Source organism: Carassius auratus, chromosome 14, assembly GCF_003368295.1.
Source record: "Carassius auratus strain Wakin chromosome 14, ASM336829v1, whole genome shotgun sequence".
NCBI lineage: Eukaryota > Metazoa > Chordata > Actinopteri > Cypriniformes > Cyprinidae > Carassius > Carassius auratus.
Window position 1 is genome coordinate 2,004,614 of NC_039256.1, and position 17,240 is coordinate 2,021,853.

The window sequence follows — 17,240 nt, forward strand, 5'->3', positions numbered from 1 at the left end:
TCCACTTAGACGTCTTCGCCTGGGCGAGCTTTTATGCTGTTTGAAAGGAAATAAGAGGCTCTCAGCATCTACAAGTGCTTTAACTAGAGCGGCCTTCCTCCAGTCCTGCTGCACTCAGCTGGACGCGACCAAGGCTGAGACTAATGTGCTTCAGCACCGCAGTCGCTTTTGACGTTTCTTTAAAAACAAGAAGAATGCTCGGCTTTCAGATTTCAGGGCATTGCAGAAGGCTGCTTTAGAAGATATCGTTGCTTATCATAATCAAGTGCTATTCAAATATCCAGCTGTATTTTATGCATGCGTGGAATTTCCAATTACTTTTACAGAGTAGCCATGCAAGAGCTTGTTTTTTTAAATAAAGAAAACAGAAAGCGTTATAGGATGCAAGCCTAAATGGATTCAAAGCTGGCGGTAGCCATTGACTTCCATAGTCAATGGCTACCACAGTTTGGTTACCAACATTCTTCCAAATATCTTCTGTTTTGTTCAACAGAATATGGTTTGCTGTTACGACGTCATGTGTTAAAGTCGGAGACATTATAACATGAAACAGTGGCCTAAATGTTGCTTTGCAATTACAATGTTGTGCAACTAATTTATATTTATCTGTCCTTCTTGTCTGGTCAGTGATACACTAGCACAACATCTGATAAATATGTTCTTAGGATCAACAGAGATAACGCAGAAGGAGAACCTGCGATCTACTGATTTCTTACTGGTTTCATCATTAACCCTTTAGGACCTGCTATCTCAAGTTATAACCTTTATCTCTATAGCTGATGTTCTCTAGACTCTACTGACTCTTAATGAAAGTGTGTTTATCCCAAATGTTTTAATGTTGTTTTCATAGTGACTGGAGAAAGGTCTCGACTTCAAATAAATATTTAATAACTAATAAAATACGATAAGTATAACTGAAGATCATTTATCATTAATATTTCAAAATAGAGACTATTGCCATTAATTATGGAAAGTTTTTTTATTTTATTTTTATAGACAATGTTTTATTTAGTCTTTATTTGTTTACATTTTTATGTACTTGTTGTTGTTGTTGTTTATATTTGTCAAATTTAAAGAAGAAGAACAGAAAAGCTAAACTGATTTTCCAAGCAGAAACTGGTTTTGTACGTTTTGTTTGCTGACTAACAGCTGTATTCTGAGACTGTGTCCAAATCACACAATAAAAAAACTTTAAAAAGTATTCATATGTGCAAGTCATTTAGACTTTGTCTTTGATATTTGATTTATTTTGTCTGTTCATATACCCCTGTATCTTTTTTTCTTTAATATTTTTTTCTTGTGTTGCATCTTTAACCATTTACGTTGTTCTCAAAAAGAATCAGAATGTGCAAGTAGTCTACAATGATATAATATCTTACTGTATTTACTAAACGAATGCATGCAAGGACTGTATTTGACTGTTTACCAGGATAACGTCTCCATGTTTGCTGGGAGTCACACAATGGATAAGGAGATAGCAGGAGGCCATCACTTACATTATTTTTCATTAAATAAATGGTGAGCATGTAGAAATCATCTTTCAAAAACATTTGAAATCGGAATTAGCTTCATTGTGACCTTTAGTGAAAAAGTGTTTTTAAGGCTGTATCAGTTATTAACCTCTGAGCTCTCACTAAAACCTTTATGCTATTATATGCAAATATACAGAGCTGCACTGATTGCATATAATCTGGATCAAGTAATCAGATCCTGAAAATGAAGTGTTTTTAAAAGCAGACTAGTTATTTTTATTGATTACATGGGTAAGACTGTACACTAAGGTTCCATTAGATCATGTTTGTTGTGTTCACAAACAATGAACAATACATTTATTGCAGTATTTATTAATCATTGTCAATGAAAATACAGTCATTGTTAGTTTGTGGTAATTCACAGTGCGTTAAATAAAGTTAACAAGGCACAACTTTTGATTTTAAAAATGTATTAGTAAATGCTGAAATTAACATGAACTGAGATTAATAAACGCTGTGGAGGTGTTGTTCATTCTTAGTTCATGTTAACATCAAATAATGAACCTTACTTTAAAGTGTTACTGATATATGATTGCATATTATTCACACAATAGCAATACATTATTCAGAATCTGATTCTCCCTCATTTTTCTTTTTCATCTTTTAAATGTTCCTTTCTACAATAGACATTCACAGAAACACCAGTCATTAGATTGATATAATTACACAGAACAGCATTAAACACTGCATTGACAAAAAACAAACAACAACAACAAAAAAAAAAAAAATCAATGCAATAGTGTTTTCTCAACATTTCAGTATTGCATCGATAACTGATGTACTCATTAATCTTTATATGAATTATCACTCAGTGGGTAATTTAAGCCCAGTTCGGGAAACCTTGATGTAATATAATGTTTAATGCACTTCATTATAACAATAAATGTAATATATATATATATATTTTTTTTCTCGTTGTGCTTTTATATCAATATGGTATAAGATTATCCTATTTAAACAATGCAAAAAAAAAAAAAAAAAAGGTTTTAGGTCAAAAGTAATCTAAAAGTTGTCTGATTAGTTTATCTAAAATGTGTAAGGTAATTGATTGCGTTAGGAACTAAATTTTTTTTTTCATGCAGTTAGCACCGCAAATCTAATCAGAGGAAGAATACTTTGCAGATTTTAGAATATGAACGAGCAAAGTCACAATAAATGTTATTTTGATGTATTGTGTGTCTGGTGAAAGAAAACTTTTTGGCCTTTTCACCTGTAGCACCTCCCCTTCGCGCACACGTCACGAGCCTCGAGCACCGAGGGCGCGCGCACTCACTCGCTCGCTCGCTCTCACGAGCCGGAGACTGCGCCCATCATCACACCGACTCCGAGAGCCAGCAGCAGGCGGAACAATGGCAGCATCCAGCACCTGATCCGCGGATGGAGATCTGAGCATCATCACAGATGGAGCGATCGAGGAGCGCGAATCAGCGGGCTGTTCTCCATCACTGACGGGAGGCCCGGGATGCGCGAGGACATGCAAGTGCCTCTGATCAAGGAGATTATTTACACATATCAGCTGCTTTGTGGCGTTTAAAGCTCTCGGCGTTAAGAAATAAACACAATCTGGCGGCGTAAGGAACGGGTAAGTCATGTGACGCGCTGTTCTGCGCGAGACGCGGATGAAAACGCACCACTTTATCAATATGCATGCGCTGCATGACTGTTTCAGTACAGTGCACACAGTGGTATTGTGAGATATGATGATGAGGCGGTGTTCATAGCGTGTGTAGTAATGTTTCTTTGGGCTTGATGAAAGCATGCTCACTTCGGACACTTGTCTCCAAACCAAGCGTTTTGGGCACGTTTCCTTGTGAGTTGTGTGCATGGACTCTGTTTCTACCATAGCCTTTTGGACCATCTTGATCTCAAGAGCTGCCTACATTGATGTTGTTGGTCACTATGGTATCAAAAAAACTAATGAGAATCCTACCCTCAAATCCTTTTTGGACATTATACTGTAAAACAGTAAGTGTTGCCTCCTAGACAGCATTTTGTTTTATTTTTATTTTTTTTGTGCATTGCATGGACTCATTGGTTTGTTGCTTGCTTAGACGTCATGTTGGGATATCATTCGTTTTTTAGTCTACCTACCTAGACAGCATTTTTGTCTGTCAAAGGCACAGTCTCATATTAGCCCAAAGTTGCTGTTCGCTTGTTCACCTCAAAGGCACAAAGTGTTCTTTAGCCTTATACTTTTTTATTGTCTTCTGCCAGAAAACAAACAAATATGAGATCATTTTCAAAAGAAGAACGGTGAATACTAATACGTCTCTTTGAGATGCATGTTTGGTATTATCATCATCATCATTTGTCTTATCAATCTCTAATTCTTTAGGTTTCAAGAACAGTTTCATATCTGGCCATTAACTAATGACTGATTTAGGCAACGTTTGTGGACATGATGGTCTCAAAACCCAGGGATCGCTCCTGACCATCAGTGACTGTCCGGAGAGGGGGTCAGTAGATTTGGGGACACTATAGGATGTGTCAAAGATGCTTGATCCAGGATGCATTTTATTAATTGTACAGCGGGCCTGAAATCTGGTGTTGTGCAGATCTGATCATCTGTGACGACTGTGTTTGTTTGTAGTCTTATAAAAGAACTGAATCCATTGGCAGGTTGAGCTCTCTGTCAGCCCAATCTGTGCCGCTCACTCACTGAGTCACAAGTCTATCAATGGACTAGTGTTTCTCTTTCCAGAGTTTAGTCAGAACGCCTGCTGCTTTTCTCCTCTATGGTCATCACAACAATGCCCTCATGATGCCTATGGGGAGGAGTGTTTTTTATGGGGACTAGATGGCATCATGAAGTATTTAAACCCGAAGTCAAAGTTAGATTCATGATGAGAAAATGGCATCCATTTATCTTTTTTTCCCCATGTTGTATTTGTTCTTTATCATTTTTGATTCCATGACATTCCGTTTCTGGCTTCTGGATTCTGATTTATCGCTCACTTGCATTCCACTCATTATTTCCTTTGGTTTTTTCCACGCGTCTCTTTATGAAAGCGCTCACTTGCATTGATTCGGGTTGAACTCCAAGCGTTGTCGCTGTTGTTGTGAGTGTATTGTTTTGTGCGTTTAATTGAAAGACCTCGGCCTGAGGGATTTCTGAAAGCTACTGTACTACCGCAGGAGCAGAAATCCCTCGTTAGCCACATTACAACAACAGTTTTGCTAAGTGATTATGTAGCTAGAACCTACCTAGACGAGTCACGGGAAACTGAGTGTGTCAATTAGAGAGATCGAGGAGTGTTAAGCGGCTGTTATTTGGTCAACGTTAAAACATTTATGTGGCCATTGAATCAACATTTTGTCAGTTCCAAAAACTACCAATAGGCTCAACTACTATCACAGTTTCTGTTTTATATACAATGTGGCATAAATATTGTGCAAAATGCATGCAGATGTAAATGCAATCGTTTTTTGTATATCTTCGCTATCATTTATCAGTTCCTTTCTAGTTATTAAAATCATCATTGGCCATTAGAAAACCCATGTATTCCCACCAATCATTATTTGAGTTGTCCACACTACATATATGATGTGTCATATCCTAGCACTGGGTCGCTAAGTTTCATTTCCAGCAGCTGTGATTTTCTTTGACTCATATATTCTTGGGCCGAGGATGTGCTCAGTCAGGCAGACTGCTGCGGAGAGCCGACGCTGTAATTAAACAGCGAGGTGAGGTCCATGGGAGATTGTTCAGCGTCTTGATTGCTTTTCATGGCCGGAGGGGGAGAGAGCTCAGGCTGTTCCTGAGGGACAGAGACACAGCGTCTTTCGTGCTTTCCTGAGATCTCCACACACCGATAGCTACACACACTATCTGCTCACCCGCGGCTGAAGCTCATCAGCTGTCAATCAAATCACACTGAAATTAATATGAATTAATGTTTTGCCTGTTTGAAATATATTCTTTTAGATGGGGTATTGTCCTCCAATGGACAATGCTGATATGTTAGCTGGTTTCTCTAGTAGTTTTGGTGTTTGCCGTGCATTTGTCATGGTGTTTGTTGCAGTGTAAGTGAACCCTTCAGTAGTGTTCCCTAATGGACAGGATTTTGGGTCATTGTGGTTTTTAAACCTAGTAAGCTGGCACTTTTAAACATTGTGTTCTCAGGATCCAGTTAGGTCCTTCCCAGATGCCTTTTAGTGTAAAACACCATGTAAGCTGAAAACCTAGTGAGGTACCTACCTAGACTGCATTGTTCAGCTCTATAGTCTCTATAGTCTAAGTTTAGAGAGCTGCCTATCTATACAGCGCTCTTGTTTGGTTTTATGACACAAAGTTTTAATACTAAGTAGACAGCTTTTTTGGCCACCATAAGAACAGTCCTATATTTTCCCAAAGATGCTTTCTAGGTAAGAAGCTTGTTTGGTTTTTAGACAAAAAGTCTTAGACCTTTCTTGTCTAATATTATCTTAGTCTTGTGCCAAAAAGCAGACCAAACGAACAAATAGATGATCCTTTTCAAAATGATGCATACCCTTCGAGATGCATATTTGGTTGCAGTACGGAAATGCAGCATTTGTGTTATCAGAGCTTCAGCAGCCAACATAGAAAGCATTTTTGGGCAATATACAGTATTGTTCAAAATAATAGCAGTACAATGTGACTAACCAGAATAATCAAGGTTTTTCGTATATTTTTTTATTGTTACGTGGCAAACAAGTTACCAGTAGGTTCAGTAGATTCTCAGAAAACAAATGAGACCCAGCATTCATGATATGCACGCTCTTAAGGCTGTGCAATTGGGCAATTAGTTGAATTAGTTGAAAGGGATGTGTTCAAAAAAATAGCAGTGTGGCATTCAATCACTGAGGTCATCAATTTTGTGAAGAAACAGGTGTGAATCAGGTGGCCCCTATTTAAGGATGAAGCCAACACTTGTTGAACATGCATTTGAAAGCTGAGGAAAATGGGTCGTTCAAGACATTGTTCAGAAGAACAGCGTACTTTGATTAAAAAGTTGATTAGAGAGGGGAAAACCTATAAAGAGGTGCAAAAAATGATCTCCAATGCCTTAAAATGGAGAGCAAAACCAGAGAGACGTGGAAGAAAACGGAAGACAACCATCAAAATGGATAGAAGAATAACCAGAATGGCAAAGGCTCAGCCAATGATCACCTCCAGGATGATCAAAGACAGTCTGGAGTTACCTGTAAGTACTGTGACAGTTAGAAGACGTCTGTGTGAAGCTAATCTATTTTCAAGAATCCCCCGCAAAGTCCCTCTGTAAAAAAAAAGGCATGTGCAGAAGAGGTTCCAATTTGCCAAAGAACACATCAACTGGCCTAAAGAGAAATGGAGGAACATTTTGTGGACTGATGAGAGTAAAATTGTTCTTTTTGGGTCCAAGGGCCACAGGCAGTTTGTGAGACGACCCCCAAACTCTGAATTCAAGCCACAGTACACAGTGAAGACAGTGAAGCATGGAGGTGCAAGCATCATGATATGGGCATGTTTCTCCTACTATGGTGTTGGGCCTATTTATCGCATACCAGGGATCATGGATCAGTTTGCATATGTTAAAATACTTGAAGAGGTCATGTTGCCCTATGCTGAAGAGGACATGCCCTTGAAATGGTTGTTTCAACAAGACAATGACCCAAAACACACTAGTAAACGGGCAAAGTCTTGGTTCCAAACCAACAAAATTAATGTTATGGAGTGGCCAGCCCAATCTCCAGACCTTAATCCAATTGAGAACTTGTGGGGTGATATCAAAAATGCTGTTTCTGAAGCAAAACCAAGAAATGTGAATGAATTGTGGAATGTTGTTAAAGAATCATGGAGTGGAATAACAGCTGAGAGGTGCCACAAGTTGGTTGACTCCATGCCACACAGATGTCAAGCAGTTTTAAAAAACTGTGGTCATACAACTAAATATTAGTTTAGTGATTCACAGGATTGCTAAATCCCAGAAAAAAAAATGTTTGTACAAAATAGTTTTGAGTTTGTACAGTCAAAGGTAGACACTGCTATTTTTTTGAACACACCCCTTTCAACTAATTGCCCAATTGCACAGCCTTAAGAGCGTGCATATCATGAATGCTGGGTCTTGTTTGTTTTATGACAATCTACTGAACCTACTGGTAACTTGTTTGCCACGTAGCAATAAAAAATATATTAAAACCTTGATTATTCTGGTTAGTCACATTGTACTGCTATTATTTTGAACAATACTGTATAGTTGTATCATATAGTCATAAAGTCTGGAGCTGCCTGCCTAGATGATATTCTTGTGCATGATGGTTTCAATATCAAATAAGCTGTATATGCAGATGGCATCTTTAGGGTCTCAAAACATAAAGAGCTGTCTGTGTGAAGCACATTTTGACCTGGATGTGTTTAGAGAAGGGCTCCTTTGGTGTTTTTAGCCATGCTCTTATTCCAGTGTAAGGAAACCCATCAGGGAAGCTGTCTACTTCCTCTTTCTGGCACACAGCACATTTTCCTACTCATTCTTGGCACACACTAAAGTGCACGTCTTTGTTTCCCTCATGTTTAAAAGCGTATTATAATGCCATGGAACACACTGTATCTGGTTTAACTATACAGTACTATAATGTACAGAACACACTGGTCTTTCTGTCTGATGTGATCATTTATTGTGGAAGTGCACATCTGAATAAGCAGAGCTGTTCGGCACGAGTAGCTCTTAACAGAGCTGGGGTTTTCTTCAATGTGAATGGCGTGGTGGTTTTACGCTTCATGTAAATCGCAGGGCTGTAGTGGCTCTGGTCAAGAGCTCGGTGATGAAGTCATATTCCAGGCGTGTGTGACTCGGAGAGTGGTCAACAGTGTGCTGGCTCACACAGAGATGACTGCAGGTGCAGCGCAACACTCGATTTCATCAAATCAGGAGGAAAATCACCGCTGTCTGAAAGGGAATGGTCTTCTCCTGATGATCTTTGTAATTGCATTTTTTTGAGGTTCAAACAGGCATCCAAAAGACAATCTTAGTCTGATTCCTAACACCACTAGAGAGCACTTTCTTGAAGTTAAGCCACCAAAGCAAAACTCACTTAAACAATAGCTTACAAATGAACGGTTAATGGCTAGTCGGAAGTATTTATGACCAATACAATACAGTTCATTTACACTTGCATATGTTTTGTTGGTAATACATTCATGTAATTCTCATATTAAGAGAGAATTAGGACTTTTTTTAATTAATAGTTGTATCTAACAGATTAGTATCAAATCATGTGATCAACATCAGTAGTCGAGATTTGATTCGAATTATAAAAAAAATAAAAATCAGCTACAGAGAATGTTTTGTTTTCAGTGGAAATTAACTCTCTTCACACAAACTATGATTGCAGGGGCAGAATCTACATTAATAAACTCTTAATTTTCATGTGGTTCATTGAACAACGCTATGTTTTGATTTGCATAACATAACCAGATCCATGCGTATGGCTTTTCTGACGTAGTAAACTTGCTTGGCAGCGCACCCGGTGCACTTGTGATGTGAGGAGCTTTGGTTAACACTATCAGCTGGGTTTAGGGTCAGGTTTAGTGGAGGTGGGATGTGGTTTTAAAGACCTTTTAGCACCGCTCTCTGGTCATTTAATTTCCAAACTGACAAATATCTACAGTAACCAATGAAAAAAAAACATCGGCAGATTCATGTTCATTTGTTTTGGATTAAACTGAATATGCTTTTAGTGCCGCTGACTAGACGGTCCACAGAAGGTTTGCTCGGTAGCTCATATGATATGGCTTTACGCTGACATTTCTCTGTGAAAGTGTGCAAGCAGCAACGTAATATTTTGCAGAAATGTCACCACAGGTATCTTTTTCCACTGAGCCTGGTTTGGTTTGGAATAGAAATGCACTGTGATGGACGGTAGCTGGGGTAAAAATCATTTAAGGAAACAGAATACAAATTTCATTGTTTATTAGAATGAGTGTTGGATGCCTTCATAATACAATAAAATCAATGCATAATACATAGAGGCTTGGCAGAAGGCATTCCTGCTTTATCTCGGGCGTTTTAATTGTGTGCTGGCTGGCGTTTTCATTACCCAGCCCCCCATCATCAGTAACCTGCAGTGACACTAGAGTCTTTGTGTGTCGGCCTCCTCTTGGGCTGGCAGCTCTGGTTTCAGGATCTGCCGAGGAGCGCTTTAAACACCACCAAATGAGCAGCAAATAAAGACGCTTTTTTTTTGTCTTTTGTGCTTGAATCTTTCATCCAGTTTTGCAAAGGTTGCTATATCATGGTGTAATGGTTAAAGATCTGGGCTGTTCACTCAGGGGTACTAGGATCAGACCCCTGTAGGGTGAGTTAGATTTCATGTGTCATTAGGTGTCAAGCATAAAGAAGAAATGGGAAATATTGTTCATTTAGGGTTTATTCAGGTAGATTTTCAATGCATTTTAAAGTATGATTTGTGAAAGACCAAAAACAGTCAAAACCTTTACGCATAAAAAGATAGAAGATCAGAAAGATGCAAAGTTTCATTAGACGTTTTCTTGTTGCTGCAATGTTATGTAAGGAAAATCCTATATACTTTTTCCTTTGTTTATTGTTGTAATAATGATTTTTATACACACTCAGAAAAAAAGGTACAAAAGCTGTCCCTGGGGATGTTACGCTTTCAAAAGGTTGTAACTTGCATTATTTAGGTATTTCGGTACTATAGGTATTACTATGGACCTTTCAGGTTATATACGTCTTTTAAGGGTAAATCGTGTTTAATTTTTTGAGTGTATGTGACTTGCAAATGACCAGAAGAAAACAAAATTACCTGTAATTACCTGTTACAGGAATTTTTATTTGTTTTAAATAATTACAATTTACAAGATCGTATGTTCTGCTGTATGTATAAAGTAAAATATATATTGTGTGAGTGTGAGTGTGTGTGTATGTATACATATATACCAACACACAATATATATAATATATATATATATATATATATGTGTGTGTATATATATGTATATAGTCATGCAAATTGTTTTAGTGTAATAATTAATATTGTATAGGTATAACTGAATTGCAGTATAAAGTCAGTCATTGGACTGTGGAGCAGTAGGCGAGTGTTTTCGTCTGTTTAAAGTGGTGTGGTTGTCAGATGATAAGCTTTAAACTCCTTTATTCTCAGAGAGGTTTGCAGTGTCATGTTTTGAAGTTCTTCGACTCAAATGATTTCAGTAGTTCAGAACAGAGAATTATGAGTGATGTTTGGATTTCTATGAGGTTCATCCGTATATCATTTGAAACTCTTTCAACACAAGACATGCTCTGTACTGCATTGTTTATATATATATATATATATTTATCACAGCTGCCAATGACAATTGCATTGAGAAAAGTTCTTACTGGCCGTGAATCTGTGCATGCATTGTAATGCATTATTTTTGTATTTTTATACTTCGTACTGCCCGATTCTCCTGGCATGTTTGGCACAAACATTATCATATTTGAAATGAGACACTTCATGTCTCTTAGTGAAACTGCACCTGTCACTAAAACATATTATTTGCTTCCTCATATTTGCTGATATTTCACGTGTCCCAGGAAGTTCTGGAGAAAACAGTGCATTCATTTCTGATTGCACTGTATGTGGTCATATGTCCCAGTCCTACAGGCAACCTTTCCTGTAAACCGTTTCTCATCTCTCAGTGTAGGCAACAAGACTTTCACCTGTTTGTAGACTCATTCTTGGCCAGGAAGCTTGAGCCAGCTGGCAGACAGGGCTGTCATCAGCATGCGGTGGCATGCTGGGAGCTGTCAAGGGTTTGTTTCTCCAGCTCCCTGGGACAATCTCACTGGACTCAAGACGTTTCAAACACAGCACCAGATCCAAACAGGGTTTTCTGAGCGGAAGAGAAGGAAGGAAAACTCCTTTATATTCATTATCAATCCACATATCTGCTCCGAAACCTTCAGCACCACCTATTTATGTTCTATTAAAGTCTAAATTTGCTTAATGTCTTCATGTGTAGAGCACACTCTGTTTGATGAATCAGTAGGACATCAAATCACTAAGACATGGCATATTTAATCATAATTGTATTAATAACAACACTCAGTTCTTGTTCCTCGTAGTTAGTCTGACTCACACATTAGCCCGTGTTCATTCACACTGACTGATTCAGCAGCGCTAGCGAAGACAATAGTTCTGGCTGAAACCCTAGTGAGACGCCTACCTAGACAGCATTTTTAGGCATCTAAGGCAGTTTTGTAAATCTAGAGAGATGGTGAATAAAACTATATATTCAATTATTTACTGAAAATTATTCCAATAAATTAATTAAATTAAAAGCTAAACTCACTATTTTACAAAATTTTTTTTGTCTTCGTAAATTTAGATCCAAGTAGAGATCAACCGATATGGGTTTTTCTATAGCCGATGCCGATGGCTGATATGTGCTGCTGATTTTCAGGGCAGATATCTTGAAGTTTTCCGCTTCATTTGCATGCTAAAATGTCACACTAATAATAAGTGGATGCACAACATTTCTAAACTTATCATCATTTATTGAGCACTGACTTGAACCATCTCTCTGCACGGTATTAAAATAAAAAATGTATCCAAAGTTAACCAAACAAATCAATAAACTGACCAAGTATTAAATATATAAAACAGGTAATATATATATATATATATATATATATATATATCAATCAGTAAATCATTTACATAAACGTTTTAGAGCATTTATCAAGCAGAATTTGGTGTTGGAACATAAATGTAAACTTAAATATAGATTTAAATAAAATATGGAAACATTTGGATATGTGCAGAATGAGATGTGAGCAATAACCTCCAAATAAATCTAGTCAAACCTGCGTATGCAAGCATGTCACAATCTAATACACTGTAAATGCCAGATTTTTTTAAACAAATAGGCCTAGCGGAACGCAAAAATTCAAAATCAAACATTTTGCAGAACAGGATCAAATAAAGTACTGGTCATAATACTTGCATAAAATGTTTGATGTGATAAAAGCGGTTCACTGACTACACAGCACAGCCACAAGAGCCACAGTTACGTTTGGGACCTTTTTATTTTTAATATTAAGTGTCATTTGAAAACATTGCAATTGTATTTTAAAATACAACAATGAGCACCACAAAACCATTTAAAGAGACGCATTCAGCGGTCTCCTTGATGGGGAAACAGTCAACAAAGTAAAATGATCTAAAACGTATGGCACGCTCTCTTCATTTTATCAATTGATCACAATCACATCTATTCATTTTACAGTCCTGCTACTAGCATTTTATTAATACTAAAACCAAAGTAGCTTTTGCACATAATAATAATACCGCTGCAGACACATTTTGCAGCATTAAGGTTATTAATTGATCGTTAATTTAAATGACGATTGATCATGGAAATTATCGAATATTGACATCCCTAAATACAAGTGAGTTTGATGGAAACCTGGTTATTGTCTGCATCAAACCATGCTTCCGAACAAATGTGATTCACGGTTCTGGGCAGCTCCAGGACAGATGTCTCCGAGCACGGTGTTGTCTGTGAGCGGGGCGGAGTAACGCTGCAGTGTTTGTTAGAGCTGCCAACTTCTCCACTCCATTTACAGAGTGAAATTCTCTGACTACCTTTATCTCCCAGGACTGTTGTTGAATCTTCCAAACGTTTTGGCTTGGGGTCTTTCACATGTGGCAGCAGCACTTTCCACCGCACTTTCCACATCGCTGACGTGCCTGACTTTAAATCGGCGCTACTAAACACGGATATCGGCCGATATATATATATATATATAAAAATGAAAATATCGGCCCGATATATCGGTCAACCTCTAGATCCAAGTGAACAATATACTTTAGAATGCCTTATATTGCATAGATAATAACAATGAGTCAGTGATAATTGGTTCAAATAAAATATCAAAAACAAAATAATCGTATTGTGTCTTGATAACAGAAGAGGATGACATGATGGTGATGGTCTTAATTTAGAAGCAGTTAAATGCAGGTGAGTAGGTAATTCATAGAATAGCATGGAAGAGTCTTTATGTTAATGGTACAGACAGAAGAACAGGCTGAAGACTGGGGCTGAAGACAGGCTGTTCACAGGTAAGTATCCAAGGTGAGTGGATGGGCAAGGTCTTCTGTAGGAAACAACGTTGGCAAGCAGTTCTTAGGCAAATACAATATAACAGTCCTAGTAGCAACGAGACAAGACAATGAATGAGTGATTGGTGTTTGCTTATATATTGAAACTGAAGATAAAATATAAATATCAGTTAAAATATAAAATGTAATACAACAACATAATCATAACTTATGTACATTATCTATTATATCAAACGCCTACAAATGGCACCAACAGCCTGACAATTGTTTTTACACTTTACAGTTTAAATTATTAATTAAAATGTAAGTACATAGTAGTTAAGGCCACTTAATATAAAGTGAGTCCCTAAAAATAAATTTTAGATTAATTTTCTAATGATTTTTAAGGATGTTATAATGTTATATTATAAAGTTATTTTTGTTGTATTTCATTATTTGATCTCTGTTTACAAAACAAAATATAATTCCAGTCAGTTTGTAAACTGTCCGTTTGTGCCACCTGGCGGTAGTTTTGTAAACAACTTTACATTTATGCATTTAGCAGATTATTTTATCCAAATCGACTTAAAGTGCATTAAGGTTACACTTTTATATTTATTTTTTTAACAGTATGATTGAGTGCTTTAACACGTGACTGATGTGCAGTTATTGCCGTGGCCCTGCGGCGGCGGTACATACAGCAGTAATAGGCATTTTGGTTGGCCACGTACTGCATATATAAAGCATAAAATAAACCTGCAGTGCATATATTTATTTAACTGAATCACAGACTTTGTGAACTCACAATAGCACTATACTTAATTATATTATAAGTATAATAATGCCTTTTATGTATTCTTGTATGTGGAATGCATCACTTCAGATATTTATCCGGTTAATCGAAATAGACAAAATGCAGTCAATGATTTTTTTTTAATCAAGTTCTCGAATTAAAAAATAGTGACAGCCCTATTGTGCACTTTTTATTTATTTATTGTGCTTATTAGAGCATGACTTTGTTAGCTTAGCAACATAGTTAAACTCTATTGATCACTTATGAGTAGAATTGGCCGGTTTGACACACATGATTTACCAGGTAAACAGTGTTGCAGATGTAAATAGTTTTGTTGATTTTAATTGGAATTTTTCGGTTTAAATGCATTGTGTCTCTACTTTATATACAATGTATAAATACAGATGCATGGGCATACATCAAAATGTATATTTTCCTAATTATTGAGGACAAATATTGTAAATACATGTTCCAATATAAATGTGATTATAAATGGTACATGTAGTGTGTTTGTGTGTGTGTGTGTGTGTGTGTGGAAACATACTTGAACATACAAGTACATCTATATATTATGGTAGTGATCTGTTTTATGCATTGCCTTTAGTGGTTATGCACATGCTCTAGAAACAAGCCTCAGTGTTCATGCAGACGTTTGACCCACATCATATGCTAATCCCGTTCTTTCCCGTTGAAAAAGTATTTATTTATTTATTGCAAAGCAAATTGTTTATTTCATGAGAAAGCATTAATTTGCGAAGTAAAATCAATCCAGCTTGATCCAGGGAATTGTTTTTCAAGGTTTGGTCTTGAATTTTGGCTGTAATTATGTTTTCAAAACCACAAGCACCAAAACAAGAACTGCTCGCAACATCAGATATTCTGTTCGTCTCTTCTCTGATGTAAGGCTTTGCGTAATCACATTTTCTCTGCTAATGTCTGTTTTAGCAGAGTATTTAATACAGCCTGAGTCTTAATTGTAATTTTCATAGAGCTGCGTTCCACAGTCATTTCCGCTGCGATGAGCTCGACTTTTCTCTGGAGACCGTGGCTTCCCCCATCACATTTGAAATCAATTATATCTCATTCTCTCCGGCCTATCTCACTTTCTCACTTTGCCTGGTCTCTCTTAATTTCAGGATCTTCCTTCTATGGCACATTTTAAAGCCATTCTAGGGGCAATTTGCGATAAATAATTAACTCTCCAGAGACTCTAATATCCATACAGTATGTGCCTTCTGTGTGCTATTGACTCTAGTTTAATACTTCCGTAGAGATTCATACTGTTGTGTCTTTCTGCTATCGAACGTAACGAACAAGTCTCATACATATTGTAGAAAGATTCTTGTACAGAAAACATATGGATCAACGTCTTGGCCCTCTGTGATGCACTAGCCATTAGGAGATTGAAGGGCATGCTAGTTGTGCGTGCTGCCTCAACACAATGTAACGCTTGTGCACACGCTTTCATGCACACAGAATCAACATATATGTTTTTGACGGCTCCTGCCTATTTTAGAACATTCCAGGTAGGCGGCTAACTTGAACTGCGGAGGATCTCTGTGCAGCGAAAACTGCGTCTAATTAGTTTGTCTAATTATGTCTTTGTGCTGGAAATTTCTCAAATTAGTGCTATGGCACAGAATGTGAGGCTGCTTGTTAGGGTTGTCATGAGAAATGTGAGGATGGTGGCTGTGGTCGCCTCACAGCAGGAGATGCATGCAGGCAGTGGCTCTTGATTAACCTGTTGAAATTTCCCATTACCTGCGCTAAATGAGATGTTTACATGCTACATGTAACGGCCATGTGCAGCACAGGCTGCTTTAAAAAAAATGTCTTTAAAAAAATGTTTACTGGTGTTTTTTTAATCTTTCTTTTCACTTGAGCATTATTTGTAGCAAACCATGCATCAAATTGTTTTGCTGTTGATATCTAGGAATATGAATCTTAAGGAATTAGTGATCCTTGTTTGAGTCCATGTAAAGATTCTGGGTCATTAATGATTCTATTAACAGTTGAAACAATAATTGCTTTTATGAGTCTTGGCAGCTCGTTGTGAATTAATGAGATTTCAAAAGAACAGAGTTGACAAATCAAAACTAAATCCAGTACATTTCTTTCATAAGGTATTTACATTTCACTAACCTGTCAGAGATTGGTCTTAAAGGAATCATTCAAGCAAAAAAGCATATTCTGTAATCATTTACTCATCCTCTTGTCAATCCAAACCTGTCTGACTTTCTGTCTCCTGCAGAACACAGAAGGATATGTTAGACAGTTGACAGTCTCGTTCACTTTCATTGTACTGAAAAAAGACTAAGTGACAGACAGTCTGTCATACAGGTTTAAATAACATGTACACGATGACAGAATTTTTGGGTGATCTATTCTGTTATTTATAAATTAGAGAAAAATGCTGGTATGAAACACCATAAAAAAAAAACAATACCACTGATTACTAAAAAAATACAAAGAAATAAAAGTGTATCTTTAACAACACATTTTTATACACATTCAGTCCATAAATATGGTATCACATTACAATAAGTTGTCATTTTTTCACTATATTGGATGCATTAATTAACATTAACTAACTATGAACAATAAATTTGTTATTAATTTGTTAATTTTTAGTCCATGTTGGCTCAGGTTCATCAATTAACATTAATAGATACAACTTTTCATTTTAATAATGTAATAGTAAATGTTGGAATCAACATTAAAGTAATAGTACACCCAAAAATTTACATTTTCCCTGACGAACATGGATGTGACTACCATGGGAGCCCAGAGGAGAGAGCTAAGCAAAACACTGCTCATGAATAAGAAGTATAAAACAAGGATGACAGGTTTTTGACAGGTTTTTGATCACA

The 17,240-nt window shown here is 37.0% G+C and overlaps 1 pseudogene; it reads left to right on the forward strand.

Annotated features, from left to right (window-relative positions):
- The first annotated feature begins 2,690 nt into the window (after positions 1–2,690).
- The window catches only part of LOC113113403 (neurite extension and migration factor pseudogene), a 51,601-nt pseudogene continuing 37,051 nt past the window's right edge, over positions 2,691–17,240 (forward strand).